Raw genomic sequence first — 21,620 nt, forward strand, 5'->3', positions numbered from 1 at the left:
TCATTTTTGGTGTATGTTGCTCCTGAGTTATGTTTAATAGATTGGATATGTGAGGCGAGTCTCTGTTTTTTCAAAGATCTGGCCAACATTTTTCCGGCCTTATTTGATTCTGCAAAGAATTTAGCTTTAGTTGTCATAACACGCATATGTGCATTTTTGATTAAGAATTTATTCAGATTATCCCTAGCTTCTTTTACTTCTGTTAGTTTTTGTAAGGATTTTGGGTCTTTTTTATGTAGGTTTTCACACTGTAATAAGATGCTAGACAAAGAGTCAAACTGAGCAGATCTTTGTTTTTAAGTTTTGCTGTTAATTGTATAATGATTCCCCTGATATAGCACTTGTAGGACTCCCAGTTATTTGCGGCATTTGTATCAGAGGGGATATTAAATAAGAAATATTCGTCTGTGCATTTAGTTAGTTGGTTAATGATTTCATTGTCTGTAAGAATGTGTTCGTTTAGTCTCCAATTCAGTCTGTGTTTGGGTTTATTAGTCCATATGATCGTTGTGGGTGGGAGAAAAAGGTATAGTCTTTAGTGGAGGTGTGTACCGTTCTCCATGTGTCGAACAGGTTGAGTGAGTGGAGAGAAAGATTATTATTCTTAACCTGTGAGTATCTAAGATAAGAATGACCTGTAGAGGTATCTAGAGCGGGATCTGAGGGGAAATTAAAGTCGCCCCCTAATATGATGGAGTCTTTGGCTATGTCAAGTAGCTTATTAATGACTTTGCGGAAAAAGCAAGAAGTAGGTCGGATTGGGGCATAGATGTTTGCGAGTGTAATAGGTTAACCATAGTAAAGGCCTAATAATATCATAATCCTTCCCTCAGGATGGGCCTGAGCTAAAATAATGTTTGTCATAATATTTGGATGAGAGTGTGGGTTCGTGTTTTTTTTTTAAAGTGGGTTTCCTGGATCATAATAATATCCAGATTCTTTTTGTGGAAGTCATGAAGGGCGATAGAACGCTATTTAGCCAATAAGAAGCCTTTCACATTTTGGGTAGCAATAGTTATTGACCCTTCGTACAAACAAGTAGACATTGTTGAAAATGAGGATATAAATACTATCTAAGAGCAAACAAAATATAAGTGCAGGAGAGGCGAGGCACTGGGGTATGGTTAGAAAGAAGGAGGTTTGTGATTTGATATGGAAAAAAATAAAGGGTTAAATTTAAAAATTGACTGTGTTGGTAGAAATCTTTTAAAAGATGTAGTTGATTTAGAGTTGGTGGAGGCTTCTGGGCAAGCTGGGCATGTGCTCGCTAAGAAATAATAGTGTAGGTATAGGGAATGGGGGAGATGGAAGGGGAAGAGAGAGGAGGAGAAAAAGTAAAGAGGCAAATATAATATATTAATGATTGGATCATTATAGAGCTAGGTGAGGTGAATGATACAACATGATATCTTGTATTGTAACTATAAAAGCAACTCCAAACCACTTTTTAACATACAGCAATGAGTTTATGTTTTAGTGGGGCTAAATGATTAATATTTTAATGATTAAATATTTTAAATGCATTAGCAGCGAAGGTAGAGGACCCCCTCGGAAATATATAACAGGGCCTATATGAGCCTCAGGTTAAATCATAGTTTTGTCTATTCCTACCATAACATTTATGCGTGTAACAAACGCCTTCAGACAAAGATGTAATCAAACTTTATCGTAACAAAGTGCAATAAGCATTTAGATATAGTCTCTGTGATACCTAAAAGGAAAAATCAGATTAGTTAAAACAACTATAACATGCTGCCTACAATCAATGCTCTTTTCATTACGCAAGATATAAATTTCACCTTTTCGAATAGGAAAAGGTTTTAAAGGGCCTATCTTAGTAAATTAGTGATTATATATGAGGCTGGAACAATTAGGTTATTGAGTGGGTAATACAAACAAATCAAAACATGGTTAGTAAATAGTAACTGAAAACAGTCCTTATGGATGCTGAAAAGAGATTCGACAAATATGCATAGCAAAGGAATTAGTGACAACATCATATAGTTACGTGTCCCTTTTCAGGGTGGTTCATCTTCAACATCAACATTATTGGTGTGTCTTCTTTTATTCAGCGGAGCTGCGGATTCCATCCAGGGTCGCCTTTGTGACTTAGAAGATTCTTGTCTGGTCGATGTATTGTAGAGGATTGTGAAGTTAAATCTTGTGATTCAGGCGGTGGTATTCCAAGTTGTTGACAGAATTGTTCTGCATCAGGAGGAAAAGGGCATTCATATTTTTTCCCATTCTTAACAGCTATAACTGAGGTTGGAAATCTCCATCTATATGGAATCTTCAAAGTACGAAGGTGTGAGGTTAAGAAAGAGAGATCTCTCCTTTTTTGAAGCGTTCTTGTTGATAAATCCTGGAACACTTGTATTCTGTGGCCCTGGAACATGATGGATGATTGCTTTCTAGAGTAGTTGTAGATAGCTTCTCTGTGTTGGATATTTTGGAAATGAACAATGATATCTCAAGGAGGTGAGTTTTCAGTTGGTTTAGGACGTAAGGATCTGTGAGCCCTGTCTAGTATAATGCCAGATATAGTTCCTGAATTGCTCTTTATTAGGTCTGTGAAGAAGAACTGTAGATAATCTTGAATCTCGTTGTTCTGCACAGTCTCAGGGATTCCTCTGAATCGTAAATTACTCCTTCTAAATCGATTCTCCAAATCATCTAACTTATCCTCTAAGTCTACCATATGATGGTGATGTTGAAAGGCTTTAGAGGAGAGATTCGCAATTTTTTGAGCTGATATATATTCATGTTCTTCTAAGGTATCAAGAGTAAAAAGAAATGCCAAGATACAGCGCTACACTACCCTCAGATGAGGGTTGGGTTGCTAAAGATGGTATCCACGACTAGGAATGTGTATACATCAAGGTTAATATATAATATTGTGTTACACAAAGAATATATATAAAACCATGTGAAAAAGTACTTAAAAGGTAAAAGATTAAAAACAAAATATATATATATATAGGATGTGATATTAAAATGTATTAAACAAACATTTTATTAACATAAACTGACAGTTAAAAATACAGTTAAAAATAGATTCAACAATCTAATGGATTGCCCCATACAATGTCCAAGAAGTTATGTCCTATGTAACATACAAGTGTTTAAGTCCCATACCAAAATGTCCAAAGCAAATGTTCAAGGTTAATATCCAAAAAAAATAAAAATGATAATATGTCCAAAGTTGGTGTAAAAATCAAAAAGGTGAAAAAATTTAAAAAATATAAAAAATATATTAAATATTTTTTGAAAAGATGAAAAAATGAATAAAAATATATAAAAAATATATGAGTTGTAATCAGCAACCCATATGGAAGGAATATAATATATGTGATAGTGAATAATTCTCGTGAGGTGTACACCTAAAAAGTGTGTATAAAAATGTGTGTATATAAAAGGGTGTGGTAAAAAATGTGTCATAAAAAATGTGTCATAAAAAAGGATTCAAAATCCTGGTGAAATAAATGAAGTCCAAATTGCTCCAAAAAAATGTGTATATAATTCCAAGTATTCCAAATGTGAGTGTAGAAAGTGCTGGGTTGATGTTCCTCTTCTTAAAAGGTTATCAAATGTAATGGGATATCCTCCTGTACCTAAAAAAGTGTACAGAAAATAGACATAGTGCAATAAAATCACTTTAGAATGACAACAACAGTATTCTACTCACCAGATATATTCTGAGCTGCAATACCAGTGTATAGCCAACGCGTTTCGGTCCTCAGGGACCTTTCTCAAGACTGGTAGCAGCTGTCTGGCTTCTACACCTTAAGTGTGTTTTTTTTTTTTTCTCATTTAAAATAAATTTCCAGAAATTGATAATTATATTGTCCCCCATTTCTATTATCCGAAAGGGGAAAGAATATATATCATGTGTATTTGCCGGTGGAAGTGCCAACTCATTTTGGCATATTGGGGTTATAGTATATTGACTTGGCAAAATGCAAAGTTGCCTATATGAGTGTAAATATATGTAATGGCATTATTCCTTGTAGTTGTGTCATTACATAAAAAACAATCTCTATGTGAATAAGTTTAATTATATAAAAAGATAAAATGATAAAAAATAATAAAAAATATATGACATATGAATAAAAATTGGGATTGGTATTGGAAGCTCAGAATGTCTGGTATAGAATAAAAATACAAATATCTGGTATAAAAATAAAAATGCAAATACAATATATAAAAAATTGTAAGATACAAATAAGGGCATATGGATATCCATATGTTGTGGGTACAAAATTATAAAACCGTTATGTTGGAGTTATATATTTATTACCTAACATTACGTAAACAGGGGTAGACATTACTTAAAACAGGAGTTGGTATTATATTGCATAGTAGTGTGTTTGGAACCTATTACTGTCAATAATATTTCTATCCTGAGGATCTCATTGTCCTATATAGTTTCAGGAGTCTGCCAATAGGTTTGGGGGTAGCTTATAAGTACAAATATATAAATATCTAAAAAATATAGAAAATTTGTGTAAAAATATTATTATAAAAATATTATATAAAAAATATATTATGTAAAAAATATATATATTGTAAAAGCTTTTGGAACCTTGATTTTAAAAAAGGTTTTGAACCCCAAAGAAACCTTTTTAAAACTTTTTTTAAAAAACATTTAAAAATTGCTTTGGTTTTAAAATTTCTTTAATTTTTAATTTGATTGGTTGAGAGTGGTGCTTGTGTTTGAAACAGTCTACTTTCTTCCCATCTTTCCTGATTTTCTGGTGTCTTTTGGAGAGTTGGGAGTGGGAGAGAGTTTGTTTTTTGCTTCTCTTATAATAGGTGGAATATTTCAGTGTTGCTGTTAAGACCTTTGGGAAAGATGCAGTCTAGCAGGAAGATCCACTTTGATTCTACTCTCAGAAGATTTTGAATCCTTTTTTATGACACATTTTTTATGACACATTTTTTACCACACCCTTTTATATACACACATTTTTATACACACTTTTTAGGTGTACACCTCACGAGAATTATTCACTATCACATATATTATATTCCTTCCATATGGGTTGCTGATCACAACTCATATATTTTTTATATATTTTTATTCATTTTTTCATCTTTTCAAAAAATATTTAATATATTTTTTATATTTTTTAAATTTTTTCACCTTTTTGATTTTTACACCAACTTTGGACATATTATCATTTTTATTTTTTTTGGATATTAACCTTGAACATTTGCTTTGGACATTTTGGTATGGGACTTAAACACTTGTATGTTACATAGGACATAACTTCTTGGACATTGTATGGGGCAATCCATTAGATTGTTGAATCTATTTTTAACTGTATTTTTAACTGTCAGTTTATGTTAATAAAATGTTTGTTTAATACATTTTAATATCACATCCTATATATATATATATATATTTTGTTTTTAATCTTTTACCTTTTAAGTACTTTTTCACATGGTTTTATATATATTCTTTGTGTAACACAATATTATATATTAACCTTGATGTATACACATTCCTAGTCGTGGACACCATCTTTAGCAACCCAACCCTCATCTGAGGGTAGTGTAGCGCTGTATCTTGGCATTTCTTTTTACTCTTAACTTTTGGAGTCTGGTTGGGAGACTCCGCCTATATCAGATATAGCTTGTATGGTATTATTGTGGCGCTGATAGATATACATTCATTTGAACTTCTAAGGTATCAACCCTATAGCACAGATCAGAAATGTCTTTTTTCAAGCCTGCACACTCATTTTTAATTCAGGACTTGACCTGTTCTATAAGGGCTTCCATAGCGCCATATGTTATAATGTCGTCTTTTCCCATTTCAATAGTTTTAGGCTGTAGTTCTATTGCGGCATCTGAGGCCTCACATGAGCTTTCATCTTGAGAAGTTAGCGTAGTATCTTGATCTTTGTTAGATTTATGCTTGTCAGCTTGTTCGAAAAAAGAGCTCATAGCTCCCTGGGTTGGTGGTGGTAGCTTCTGAGATTTATCCCTCCTAGTTAATTTCCTTTGTGACATACTGAAGAGATCTGGAGGATATACTAAATATGACTGTTATAAAGTTCTGGATTGCTGTAGTAGTACACCCCTCCTTGGGGCTATTGCTCTCACAGAGCGATTACGGGAAAAGGTATTGGATATGACCCACTGCTACCAGGAACAGTGGGAAAAGGAGTAGGAGGGTGTACACTATTTGTAGCCAGTGGACTATTCAAACTCTTAATCGGTAGATTATGCCCAGGGATGTGCCCCAATTATATCAATTCAGCATAAATAACATATTGTAAAATAAAGTCCAGCAAAACAAGCAGAAAAAAAAACATGTTTCAGTATAGATTGTGATAATTAGTTTGTTGTTGTATCTCTAGTAGTATACAGATATGCAAACTATGTCAGGGATTTTACCCTAGTCGATTCACTTCAATATATGTGCGTCACGCCACATTGCTGACCAAAGTTCGCACAGCAAAAAAAAGAAAAGAGGTACCTCAACAGTATATATTTGACCCTTTTCTTCCCAACGTTGCAAGAAGAAAAAAAAAGAAAAAAAAGGAAGTTTTAATATCATATCTCAATCCGGTATTTTAATGTGCAGCTGTAATGGCACTCGGAGTCATATATAGCGTTAATATTACACTGAGTTATAAGGTTCACCTCTATTTTCATCAGGGATTGATCCGGTTCAGCTTGTGGTTCTTTTTAGGTAGGTATCTGTGCGACCGCTTGTTTGCAATGCTCCATGTCGTTGTATATAGAGACCTCGTGGGTTTACGAAGTGCGGTTCCAGCGTCTCCGACAGGATCAAATAAAACTGTACCAAAGTCTCATCGGGTGATCCTCCAGTGTTCCGAAGTTCAGATCAAGGTCCTATACCTCAGTAGCTCAAGGCTTTTAATAGATATGAGCCTTTAAGCCAAGCTCGCATGGAGAGCTTCAGTGATGTGCGGCCATCTTGGTCAGCCGCTCGCTCCACCCCCTTCTGTTTAGAGATGTTTTATAGAGACTCAGCATGTATTGGTCTTTTGGTACTGCAATGGATTTGTTACGCCTATTAGTTTTCATAATTTGTTGCTTTTTTCTGTATGATAGTTTTGTAGCTTAGATAATAAATGTAAGCTATGTAACATAAATAAAAGGAGGTGTAACAAAGAATGCCTGCGTGATTGGAAAGCAAGCACACACCTCAGCCACTCCTTCAATGAAAAGCAACAAATAAAATCTGAAGCATTACATTGTGATTGACAGTCCTGACGAGGCCCCTACCGCAAAGCATTGTGGGGCAAAACGCGCGTCGACAGAGTCATTCAAATGCAGAAATTGTGGGCACCTGTATCTACTAACGGTGTTGCAGAGTATCAAGTCCGGAAGTGATCTGGCAAAGGCGAGGAAAGTCTACCGAAGTTAACCTGTGTCTCAAGTTCGACCTGTGTCTCATGGAGCAAGGGGACGAGACGGAACGAGGCGTGGTCCCGGTCCGTTATCTGTTATGCCTCAGAAAATGCCTTAAATACCAGGACTTTGCTGCTTGAAGTTAAAACAACTAGGATAAGGTTGTATGTTTTGTTGCACTTCAATTACCACTTTGGATAAGCAAGCCTTTAACCAACGAATTATTGTATTTGTAAGAGCTGATTTTGGAGGACGCTCTTACCTTGGTCTTGTCAGCTCTATAAAGGTCACGGTACAATCAAGCAATAGTGATCATCACGGTTTTATTTCTCTCAGAGGATATGTTTATAAAAGGAAAGAAGTCTGTTTATCTGGGACTTTGCTCTGGGGACTCTTTTTGCCTTTGGTTAACAGTCCTTTGCTAAGTGTTGAATTACCCATCTATATGTTTAATAACACTGGTAATTTATCTGTGATTTTTATTTGCTGTCAGTACCGGTTATATTTGATCTAGGCTATCCACTGCAGTGGTATATGTTTGGTGGTGCATTAGTATGAACTACCCTATTCGTAAAATATGTTGTTTGGGTAATAAATTCATTGCCTATTATTTGGACCAATGTGTGCTTGTGTTTCATTGTTTGATACAATATACCAGCCTTTAATCTACATATTAGATCAAGAAATAGTTAATTTTGAGTGCTGAAATGCCCTGTTTTATTCACAGTATCTCATATAGCTCTACTGTGTTTATATATCTTTTCCTCTTTGAAAAATATTTGAATATATATATATATATATATATATATATATATACACACACACCCAGCAAAAAGATTACGACTCAAAAAAGGTTTAGATGATGGTTAGCATTTTTTTTTAGCAATAAAGTATTTTTTAATTAAGGTATGCAGATTGGTGTTCTAGACATAATTCTATTGCACACTTGATAGACTACAGTATGGTGTAAATATAACTTTTATATACACTGGGAAATCAAAACATTTGTGTTACTAGCTTTATTGCTACATTTTGCTTTGGATTTTTGGTCTGGAACCAAACCCACAATATCTCCGAGGTATGCCTGTACATTAGAAATATAAAGCACTACGTTCTCAGCCAATGAAGCAAAGTAGTATGGTGAAGCCAAGAGGCAGAGTAGTGGCACATTTATTAGGAGTTAACATAAAGATCAGACAAGCTCTCTGACTGAATATTGCACGCTATCAAGAGCCACTGCCAAGACCTTCATCCAATCACCAAAAAATTCTTCCAAATAAATAAAAAAATAGCTGCTATTATGAAAATGTATTGTAAGTGTCACCTTGGGCAATTGTACCATAGGTTCACCATCCCTCATTGGAATATTTATTTAGGGAATGTTTTGTTTAGCTTTGAGTATTTCTACAAATACCTGGATGTAGTATTATAAAAAAGAAACAGTACAAGGTTAATGTAGAATCATAAAAATAAATAGTTTGAGCATAGTGTTTTATCCCGATAACTTAATTTAAAATAAAAGGATCTGCAGCTTCCACAGCATATTTAAATCCGACCAAGAACAAAGTGATTAAAAATCGTTCAGATCTGTCAAGGGCAATTGATGGTCATTCTGAAATGGAGTCAGGGTATTTCAATTTAGCTGTTCAGCATACACATCACAAGAACTCGCTGAACATTCAGAAATCAGATTTCTGTCAAAAGGAATCAGGACTTGTCAGGGCAAACAGGTTCTTTTACGGTCTTAAGTTCTTTACTCTTTTGTATTCAGAGGATGCTAGTATACATTGCATAACAATGGCTCACAAAACTCTTTAGCAGATTAAGAGTTAAGAGGAACATAGGGTAACATTTTAAGATTTCCCCATAGAGATAAAAAGTGCAGTAAAATGTCTTTAAGGTATACAAATAAAGGGCTAGTGGTGTGCTAGGAGTAACACAATATTAATATCAAGACGAGCTAACTTTACAAGTTCAAAGTAAACGCAAGTGCAAATTTATTATTTGCTTGGGGAATTTGCGCAACTAAAGACCTCGCAAAAATGGTAAGGGGTTAAAAAAGATGTGCACCAACACAACATAAATACTTTAAAAAATACAGTTATACTCATATAAACGCTATCATTTATATATTTATATATATATATATATATACACACACACATACATATATTTATATATATATACAGGGAGTGCAGAATTATTTGGCAAATGAGTATTTTGACCACATCATCCTCTTTATGCATGTTGTCTTACTCCAAGCTGTATAGGCTCGAAAGCCAACTACCAATTAAGCATATTAGGTGATGTGCATCTCTGTAATGAGAAGGGGTGTGGTCTAATGACATCAACACCCTATATCAGGTGTGCATAATTATTAGGCAACTTCCTTTCCTTTGGCAAAATGGGTCAAAAGAAGGACTTGATAGGCTCAGAAAAGTCAAAAATACTGAGATATCTTGCAGAGGGATGCAGCACTCTTAAAATTGCAAAGCTTCTGAAGCGTGATCATCGAACAATTAAGCGTTTCATTCAAAATAGTCAACAGGGTCGCAAGAAGCGTGTGGAAAAACCAAGGCGCAAAATAACTGCCCATGAACTGAGAAAAGTCAAGCGTGCAGCTGCCAAGATGCCACTTGCCACCAGTTTGGCCATATTTCAGAGCTGCAACATCACTGGAGTGCCCAAAATCACAAGGTGTGCAATACTCAGAGACATGGCCAAGGTAAGAAAGGCTGAAAGACGACCACCACTGAACAAGACACACAAGCTGAAACGTCAAGACTGGGCCAAGAAATATCTCAAGACTGATTTTTCTAAGGTTTTATGGACTGATGAAATGAGAGTGAGTCTTGATGGGCCAGATGGATGGGCCCGTGGCTGGATTGGTAAAGGGCAGAGAGCTCCAGTCCGACTCAGACGCCAGCAAGGTGGAGGTGGAGTACTGGTTTGGGCTGGTATCATCAAAGATGAGCTTGTGGGGCCTTTTCGGGTTGAGGATGGAGTCAAGCTCAACTCCCAGTCCTACTGCCAGTTTCTGGAAGACACCTTCTTCAAGCAGTGGTACAGGAAGAAGTCTGCATCCTTCAAGAAAAACATGATTTTCATGCAGGACAATGCTCCATCACACGCGTCCAAGTACTCCACTGCGTGGCTGGCAAGAAAGGGTATAAAAGAAGAAAATCTAATGACATGGCCTCCTTGTTCACCTGATCTGAACCCCATTGAGAACCTGTGGTCCATCATCAAATGTGAGATTTACAAGGAGGGAAAACAGTACTCCTCTCTGAACAGTGTCTGGGAGGCTGTGGTTGCTGCTGCACGCAATGTTGATGGTGAACAGATCAAAACACTGACAGAATCCATTGATGGCAGGCTTTTGAGTGTCCTTGCAAAGAAAGGTGGCTATATTGGTCACTGATTTGTTTTTGTTTTGTTTTTGAATGTCAGAAATGTATATTTGTGAATGTTGAGATGTTATATTGGTTTCACTGGTAAAAATAAATAATTGAAATGGGTATATATTTGTTTTTTGTTAAGTTGCCTAATAATTATGCACAGCAATAGTCACCTGCACACACAGATATCCCCCAAAAATAGCTATAACTAAAAACAAACTAAAAACTACTTCCAAAACTATTCAGCTTTGATATTAATGAGTTTTTTGGGTTCATTGAGAACATGGTTGTTGTTCAATAATAAAATGAATCCTCAAAAATACAACTTGCCTAATAATTCTGCACTCCCTGTATATATATATATATATATATATATATATATATATGTATACACACATACATATATTTATATATATATATATATATATATACACACACACACACAAATATATTTATATATATATATATATATATATATATATACAAACACATACATATATTTATATATATATATATACACACACACATACATATATTTATATATATAAATAGCACTCTCTCTCTATATATATATATATACACACACACACATAAATATATGTGTGTATATATATATATATATATATATATACAAACACATACATATATTTATATATATATACACACACACATACATATATTTATATATATAAATAGCACTCTCTGGACTTAAGTATAAAACAAATAGTTTATTCGGTAACGTTTCGGGGAATGCTCCCCTTCATCAGACGTCTGATGAAGGGGAGCATTCCCCGAAACGTTACCGAATAAACTATTTGTTTTATACTTAAGTCCAGAGAGTGCTGTTTCCTGTTTTACTACATTTCATCTACTCTAGCACCCTGGCCCTTGGAGAACTGTTTGTGAGAGTGCAACTGACTCTTTTTGCCTATATATATAAATATATATATACACACACATACATATATTTATATATATATATATATATATATATATATATATATATATATACACACATATATTTATATCAGTGATTTGCAACCTTTTTTTTGCTGTGGCACACTTTTTTACAATAAAAAATCCTGTGGCACACCACCATCCCAAAATTTTACAAAATCACACATTGTAGCCTAATACAAGATATATATACAGTGTGTGTGGGTGTATGTATATATATATATATATATATATATATATATATATACACACACTGTACTGTGCTGTCATGCCATGCCTCCTACAAACTATACATGACATATTGACATTCATTCACAAACAATCATAATCATTGTCTGTGAATGAATGTCAATGTCATGGTTGTAAATGATGCCTCCCAATATTTCAAAATTTGAAAGAGGGACACCACTGCACTGTTGTCAGTCTGCCGCAGCACACCCGAGGATCTCTCACGGCACACTGGTTGAAAAACACTGATATATATATACACACACATACATATATTTATATATATATATATACACTGCTCAAAAAAATAAAGGGAACACTAAAATAACACATCCTAGATCTGAATGAATAAAATATTCTAATTAAATACTTTGTTCTTTACATAGTTGAATGTGCTGACAACAAAATCACACAAAAATTAAAAAATGGAAATCAAAATTTTCAACCCATGGAGGTCTGGATTTGGAGTCACACTCAAAATTAAATTGGAAAAACACACTACAGGCAGATCCAACTTTGATGTAATGTCCTTAAAACAAGTCAAAATGAGGCTCAGTAGTGTGTGCGGCCTCCACGTGCCTGTATGACCTCCCTACAACGCCTGTGCATGCTCCTGATGAGGTGGCGGATGGTCTCCTGAGGGATCTCCTCCCAGACCTGGACTAAAGCATCCACCAACTCCTGGACAGTCTGTGGTGCAAAGTGAAGTTGGTGGATGGAGCGAGACATGATGTCCCAGATGTGCTCAATTGGATTCAGGTCTGGGGAATGGGAGGGCCAGTCCAGAGCATCAATGCCTTCGTCTTGCAGGAACTGCTGACACACTCCAGCCACATGAGGTCTAGCATTGTCTTGCATTAGGAGGAACCCAGGGCCAACCGCACCAGCATATGGTCTCACAAGGGGTCTGAGGATCTCATCTTGATACCTAATGGCAGTCAGGCTACCTCTGGCGAGCACATGGAGGGCTGTTCGGCCCCTCAAAGAAATGCCACCCCACACCATTACTGACCCACTGCCAAACTGGCCATGCTGGAGGATGTTGCAGGCAGCAGAACGTTCTCCACGGCGTCTCCAGACTGTCACGTCTGTCAAATGTGCTCAGTGTGCCCCTGCTTTCATCTGTGAAGAGCACAGGGCGCCAGTGGCGAATTTGCCAATCTTGGTGTTCTCTGGCAAATGTCAAACGTCCTGCACGGTGTTGGACTGTAAGCACAACCCCCACCTGTTGACGTTGGGTCCCCATACCACCCTCATGGAGTCTGTTTCTGACCGTTTGAGCAGACACATGAACATTTGTGGCCTGCTGGAGGTCATTTTGCAGGGCTCTGGCAGTGCTCCTCCTGTTCCTCCTTGCACAAAGGCGGAGGTAGCGGTCCTGCTGCTGGGTTGTTGCCCTCCTACGGCCTCCTCCACGTCTCCTGATGTACTGGCCTGTCTCCTGGTAGCGCCTCCATGCTCTGGACACTACGCTGACAGACACAGCAATCCTTCTTGCCACAGCTCGCACTGATGTGCCATCCTGGATGAGCTGCACTACCTGAGCCACTTGTGTGGGTTGTAGACTCCGTCTCATGCTACCACTAGAGTGCAAGCACCACCAGCATTCAAAAGTGACCATAACATCAGCCAGAAAGCATAGGAACTGAGAAGTGGTCTGTGATCACCACCTGCAGAACCACTCCTTTATTGGGGGTTTCTTGCTAATTGCCTATAATTTCCACCTGTTGTCTATCCCATTTGCACAACAGCATGTGAAATTGATTGTCACTCAGTGTTGCTTCCTAAGTGGACAGTTTGATTTCACAGAAGTGTGATTGACTTGGAGATACATTGTGTTGTTTAAGTGTTCCCTTTATTTTTTTGAGCAGTGTATATATATACACACACACACATACATATATATATATATATATATATATATATATATATATATATATACACACACATACATATATTAATATATATATATATATATATACACACACATACATATATTAATATATATATATATATATATATATATATACACACACATACATATATTTATATATATATATATATATATATATATATATATACACACACATACATATATTAATATATATATATATATATATATATACACACATACATATATTTATATATATATATATATATATATATATATATATATACATACATATACATGTATGTGTATGCATGTATACCAATGTAAATACCTTTTCTGTGTGAACCGCTATCTTGGCTCTTTTTGCCCCATACTTACTCTGAAGCTCTGCATCAAATAACTAGAGAACTTTTATATTGTGACTAGCCGATAAGCCTGCCCAGAGGGCAGTCTAATTTTTTTTTAAACTACAGATGTAGAAACAACCTATTTTGTAACTCTTCTTTTATATAAATATTTAAAGTACAGGTGTAGCAATACTATAATTATAATGGACTACTGTCTTAAATATCACAATAAACATAATTAAACTAATAACCCCTAAACCGCAAAACCCCCACATCGCAATAAACCTTTTTACCCTATTAACCCCTAAAACCGCAAAACTCCCACATCACAATAAACCTAATTAACTTATTAACCACTTAAACCTCCAAAAACCCACAACGCAAATAACTATTTAAATAACTAAGCACCCAAACCTAACACCCCCTTAAAGAGACATGAAACCCAATATTTTTCTTTCATGATTTAGAAAGAGCATGCAATTCTTAACACCTTTCTAATTTACTTCTATTATATAACTTGCTTCATTCTCTTGATATACTTTGCTGAAAAGCATATCTAGATAGGCTCCGTAGCTGCTGATTGGTTGCTGCACATAGATGTCTCTTTTTGATTGGCTCACCATGTGCATTGCTATTTCTCCAACAAAGGATATCTAAATTATGAAGCAAATTAGATAATAGAAGTAAATTGGAATGTAGTTTAAAATTGTATTCTCTACTTAAATCATGAAAGACAATTTTTGGGTTTAGTGTCCCTTTAACCCCTTAACGACCAAGGACGTACGCCACACGTCCTAAAAAAAAAGACAGTTAATGACCGAGGACGTGTGGCGTACGTCCTTGGTCTGGAAAGCAGCTGGAAGCGATCCTGCTCGCTTCCAGCTGCTTTCCGGTTATTGCAGTGATGCCTCGATATGGAGGCATCCTGCAATAACCCCCCTTGGCCATCCGATGCAGAGAGAGCCACTCTGTGGCCCTCTCTGCACCGGACATCGGTGGCCGGTATCGTTGGTGGGTGGGAGCTTACGTGGGAGGCGGGTGGGCAGCCATCGGTGCTCAGTGTGGAGTGGAGGGGGGCGGGATCGGGGGCGGGAGCTACGGGGGCACGCACGGGAGCGCGCGCGTGCACGGGGGGGGGGGGGGGGGCGGGCGCGTGCACGGGGCGGGAGCGGGTGGGAACCGCTACACTACAGAAAAAAAAGGTTAAAAATTAAAAACACAATTACTGTAAAATATCATCTAAGGGACCTGGAAGGGGTTGGGGGTTGGTCTCGGTGGGGGGGGGGGGGAAAGCTACACTACAGAAAAGGGAATTTTTTTTAAAAAAAAGGCACATTTTGTTACAAAACTGGGTACTGGCAGACAGCTGCCAGTACCCAAGATGGCGCCCATTATTGCAGAGGGGAAGGGTTAGAGAGCAGTTTGGTGGGGGATCAGTGAGGTTGGGGTCTAAGGGGGGATCCTACACATCAGCATATGTAAATATGCTTTTTTTTTAAAAAAAAGGGCCAAATACCTTTTATTTTAGTACTGGCAGAGTTTCTGCCAGTACTTAAGATGGCGGGGACAATTGTGGGGTGGGGGAGGGAAGAGAGCTGTTTGGGAGGGATCAGGGGGTCTGATGTTTCAGGTGGGAGGCTGAGCTCTACACTAAAGCTAAAATTAACCCTGCAAGCTCCCTACAAGCTACATAATTAACCCCTTCACTGCTGGGCATAATACACGTGTGGTGCGCAGTGGCATTTAGCGGCCTTCTAATTACCAAAAAGCAACACCAAAGTCATATATGTCTGCTATTTCTGAACAAAGGGGATCCCAGAGAAGAATTTACAACCATTTATGCCATAATTGCACAAGCTGTTTGTAAATAATTTAAGTTAGAAACCAAAAGTTTGTGAAAAAATTTGTGAAAAAATTTGTGAAGAGTGAACGATTTTTTTGTATTTGATTGCATTTGACGGTGAAATGGTGGCATGAAATATACCAAAACGGGCCTAGATCAATACTTTGGGATGTCTACTAAAAAAAAATATATACATGTCAATGGATATTCAGAGATTCCTGAAAGATATCAGTGCTCTAATGTAACTATCGCTAATTTTGAAAAGAAATGGTTTGGAAATAGCAAAGTGCTACTTGTATTTATGGCCCTATAGTTTACAAAAAAAGCAAAGAACTTGTAAACATTGGGTATTTCTAAACTCAGGACAAAATTTAGAAACTATTTAGCATGGGTGTTTTTTGGTGGTTGTAGATGTGTAACAGATTTTGGGGGTCAAAGTTAGAAAAAGTGTGTTTTTTTCTATTTTTTCCTCATATTTTATAATTTTTTTTATAGTAAATTATAAGATATGATGAAAATAATGGTATCTTTAGAAAGTCCGTTTAATGGCGAGAAAAACGATATATAATATGTGTGGGTACAGTAAATGAGTAAGAGGAAAATTACAGCTAAACACAAACACTGCAGAAATGTAAAAATAGCCTTGGTCCCAAACGGACAGAAAATGGAAAAGTGCTGTGGTCATTAAGGGGTTAAATTAACCCAAATTACCTAAACTAATAAATTCTAAAGTAACAGAAAATATAAAAAAAATAAGTTTACAAAAAATAAAAAAAGGCTAACATTACAGAAAATAAAAAAATCAAATTACCAAATTGAACAAAATTAAACCTAATCCCTATGAAAATAAAAAGACCCCCCAATATAAAAACAGCCCCTACTCTAAGAATAAACTACCAGTAGCCCTTAAAATGGCTTTTTGCAGGGCATTGCCCCAAGATAATCAGCTCTTTTACAAAAAATATACAAAGTCCCACCTATATTAAACCCCCCACCCCCCAAAATAAAAGAACCTAACACTAAAAAACCTAAACTACCCATTGCCCTGAAAATGGTATTTGTTTGGGCATTGCCCTTAAAAGGGCATTTAGCTCTTTTACTGCCCATCCCTAATCTAAATAAAACAAACCCCCCAAAAAAACCTTAAAAAATCCTAAATCTAACCTCCAGGTTGGTACTCACGTTCCTGAAGTCCGGCGGAGAAGGTCCTGTTCCAGGCGGTGAAGTCTTCTTCCAAGCGCAACCTCTTCTTCTTCCAGGAACATCCTGCGCGGAGCGGTGCTAAAGACTGAAGACCACAGAGCTGAAGACTGGAGACCCTGGAACTGCAGACCATCGACTGCAGAGCCATGGAGCGTGGAGTATCTTCTTCGTACGATCTCCGCCGTACACTGAATAGTGAATTCAAGGTACGCGATTAAAGATGGTGTCTGTTGAATTCCTTTTCAGGGCAATGGGTAGTTTAGGTTTTTTAGTGTTAGGTTCTTTTATTATGTGAGGTGGGGGGGGGGGTTTAATGTTATGTAGGACTTTGTATATTTTTTGTAAAAGAGCTGATTATCTTGGGGCAATGCCCTGCAAAATGCCCTTTTAAGGGCTACTGGTAGTTTATTCTTAGAGTAGGAGGTGTTTTTATTTTGGGGGGGTCTTTTTTATTTTCATAGGGATTAGGTTTAATTTTGTTGAATTTGGTAATTTGATTTTTTATTTTCTATAATGTTAGCCTTTTTTTTTATCTTTTGTAAACTTCGTTTTTTTTTATTTTTTGTAACTTTAGAATGTATTAGTTTAGGTAATTTGGTTTATTTAATGGGGTGAGGTTAGGGGTTGTTAGGTTAGGGGGAGTTAGGTTAGGGTACTTAGTTATTTAGGTAGTTATTTGCGTTTTGGTTTTTGGCGGTTTAAAGGGTTAATAAGTTAATTAGGTTTATTGCGATAGGAGTTTTGCCGTTTAGGAGTTAATAGGGTAAATAGGTTTATTGTGATGTGGAGGGTTTTGCGGTTTAAGAGTTAATAGGGAAAATAGGTTTATTGAGATGTAGAGGTTTTTGCGGTTTAGGGGTTAATAAGGAAATTAGGTAAATAGCAATGTGGGGTTTTTGCTGTTTAGAAGTTAATACTTTGTGTAGAAGTTTTATTTTTGTTATATTTCGTGCGGGCGGTGTTTTTTTTTTTTTTTTTAAATACTTGATGCAGGGCGTTTTTTTTTTTTTTAAATACTTGCCAGCGGTTACTTTTTTTTTTTTTAAATACATTAATGTGGGCGATTAGTCCTTTTGCCTTCGCTGTGTCCCGGTGGATTCCGAAAAATGACTATGCAGCTTCGCTGCATCCAGGTGAATTATTTTGTCCTCGCGCTGCCAACATTCCATTGAGGATGCGTGCGCAACTGCCGACAGTGACAGACATTACAAACGCAATTATAGTATAGATTAGGAGTGGATTTGTTTGGCCAAATCTGTGTGCTTTTTAAATAGAAATTCCAGACAATTTGATTGCTAGAGGTGTGATATTTGCAACAATCAACATGTCCAGGTACTTGTCACATATGTAACAACATGTGTTTTTTTGTGTAAATGATTTTGAGTAACAGGCTATCTGGAACTGGATGGTGAGGAGGGTTTTGTTGGGGAGCTGTGAACAGAGAGATGAGGAGGAGTTACAGCAGGTTGTGCACAGAGCTTTCTAAACCAGGATATTTGCTCTGAAGAGAAACAGCGAAAAGGAATAACAGGGCAAAACTTCCAACCTGTGAGAATTTCGCAATATGTGTGATGGTTGGGAGCTCTGCTGTAATTTGATGATGATTTGCCATTACACTTGGTTTTGAATAGATCTGTATGAGTTCAGCTAATGCAAACACAGTTAAAGCTACACTCCCGGGGGCGGAGCCAAGCCACGCTGGTAGATGGCTGTGTTGTAGGAGAGCTCCTAAACCCTCAAGCCGTACATAGCATATTCTAAACATATAAATGCTCCTTTTTTCACTTATTTGAACTCCAGTGGGAGTACTGAAGCAATCCTCAACTACTGACACCCCTTGAACGCATAAACGCGGACTGCCTCCAGCATATAGCAGCCGTGACACCCGCGCCATTAATGCTCGCGCCGAGATAGAAAACCGGAGACAGCAGGTGAACATCGCGGCTCACTTACTTCAGCCCCTATTCACATAAGAGGACAATCGCAGCATATACGCGGCTGGGCTCTGAAAAGTGGACACCATCCGACAATAAACAGGGTAAGCCAGCCGCACATACAGCATATTGTCACACTGCAGTAAGGCCCAAGTGCACAACACACCATCTTGCATACCACGAGGGCAGCTCCGCTAAGCATAACAGATCACGGTAGGGACCTTCAGGCATAAATCTTCACAAGAAAAGTTGCGACTGTTTCAGGAATAATTTTGAAAAGAGGTGAGAGATTGGGGCTGAGGAGAGTTGACTGGCCTTTATTAAAACCCACAGTTGAACACAAGGGGAAACATTTCCACGGACCTAGTTGATCCCCCTAATTCCACCTTGCAAATCAGATCTGTCACAGGAAATCAAGGGATCTGGTCCTTAATAAATTGCAGGGGGCTGCAACAACCAAATTTAGCAACCACAGATGTCCTTTCACAAGCAGCATTTAAAATCCTTTCTACCATAAAAGCTGCATTTGAGTCATCATAAAGGACAAAATACACAGAACCCCCCTGACAAATTTTACTTAATTAAGGACGTGGAGATAATCTTGAATAAGCACACCTTTAGTGTCAAGCACTAATTTCCACATTAATTACACCAAGAGAGGAATGCACTTAATACAAGGCTAATTCTAACAATCCAATACCCATTTAACAATAAGAGACATTGAGGGATGCCTTGCAAAAAGCAGCAAAAAGCTGAAAAAAATACTCCAGTTGGTGCTTTAAATAGATTTCTAAAACAAGTCGACACTTCTACCACATCTCCACCTGATAGCATTATAGAGGCAGTCTCACAGGCTAACATCATGCAACAACAAAGCACGGACACTCAAATGCAAAACACAATCACTAAAGATGACCTCAGAAATTTGTCCTCCAAGGAGGATATTAAAGAAGCGGTTCAAGAAATGCGAAATCTTTTTAATGAGTTAAGGAAAGACATCTCAGCTTTGGATAACAGAGTCTCTCAGGTAGAAGCTAAACAACATGAGCATACAGCTTCAGTAACATTGATGAATACTGACATTCAAAGTAACTCAGAGGCAATACAACAATTAGCTGATAAAATTGAAGACCTAGACAACAGAGGTCGACGTAATAACTTACGTATCAGAGGAATCTCAGAGACTATTCACCCCCCTGCAATAAATGGATGCCTTCAAAGTCTATTCCGATCCCTGAAGGACACCCCATCTTCACCTGACATAATTCTGGAGCGTGCACATCGTGCACTACGGGCAAAACCACCACCTAAGGCCCCCCCCAGAGACATTATTGTTCGTTTTCTAAATTACAGAGATAAAGAAGACATCCTTAGATGTGCACGCCTTAAACACCCAGTCCATCATGCCGGGGAAGAATTGCAAATTTTCTCGGATATCTCGCCAACAACCCTCCAGAAAAGGAGGGAATTGGGCCACATCACAGCCAAACTTCGAGCACATAAAATACCATACCGGTGGGGTTTCCCAGTTTCCTTGGTGGCATCCTATCAGAATAAATCCTTCATATTTCATCCTGGATCAGATGAGCAAGCCTTCCTCTCCGGACTTTCCATCGATGTGGATCTGCCGCAACGGGGTATATCCCCAGAATAAATCTCTCCATCTTCATGTCAAGTCGGTGGCCGGTGGGAGTTGGCCCTGCCGGCCGACTACCCCCATCATTCCTCTTTCCAGGTTTGACTTTTTGCACAGAGCGTCTAGAGCTGTATCCTTTTTATCTTAGTTGGTGTTGAGTCCGAGCTGATGTGACTGTTACTTGTTAAATGTGATGTACATTTCTAGTGCTCCAGGGACAACGAGAGGGTGGGCACGAATGCAGGTCTAATTGATCTGGACAATTTGATAAGACTTCAGGCTCATGATGGGTAAAACATAAGGGCATTTGCTCTCTTAAACATCTGTATCCAATATGATGTCATGCACTGAAAAGTTATACTGTTTGTATTCACGTATTAGGGTTTAAACAGTTAATATAAATATTTTTTATCTTTTTTTTTTTATTTTTCATATTTTTTACACTAACTGACGTATTCACCACCCTTTTATAGGATGTATGATGTCAAAAGGCAATTTAAACCTCTATAATATATTAACAGGTTATATGTATCTACAAATGCATTAACATCATGTAGGGCCTGATAATGTGAGTGTCCCTGGGTCCAGAGTTGGGGTTAGTATTTCACCTATGCAGTCAGAAACTACTTCACTTCATGCACACCCCCCTTCACACCCTTTTTCCAGAACCCTCTTCTCCTTCCCGCCTTCTCCCCCTCACCTTACTATCCCCATACTTCTTCTCCCTTTTCTCACCAATTCCTTACATTTAGTCCCCCTCATCCTTTCCCATTCATAACTTTACTTGCCTTTTCCTT

The 21,620-nt window shown here is 37.4% G+C and overlaps 1 protein-coding gene across 1 annotated transcript in view; it reads right to left on the reverse strand.

The window, feature by feature from the left end:
* Window positions 1–21,620, reverse strand: part of TMEM232 (transmembrane protein 232) — a 403,406-nt gene that overhangs the window by 56,050 nt on the left and 325,736 nt on the right. The gene's annotated exons all lie outside the window — the stretch shown is intronic.

This window comes from Bombina bombina, chromosome 2, assembly GCF_027579735.1.
Source record: "Bombina bombina isolate aBomBom1 chromosome 2, aBomBom1.pri, whole genome shotgun sequence".
Taxonomy (NCBI): Eukaryota; Metazoa; Chordata; class Amphibia; order Anura; family Bombinatoridae; genus Bombina; species Bombina bombina.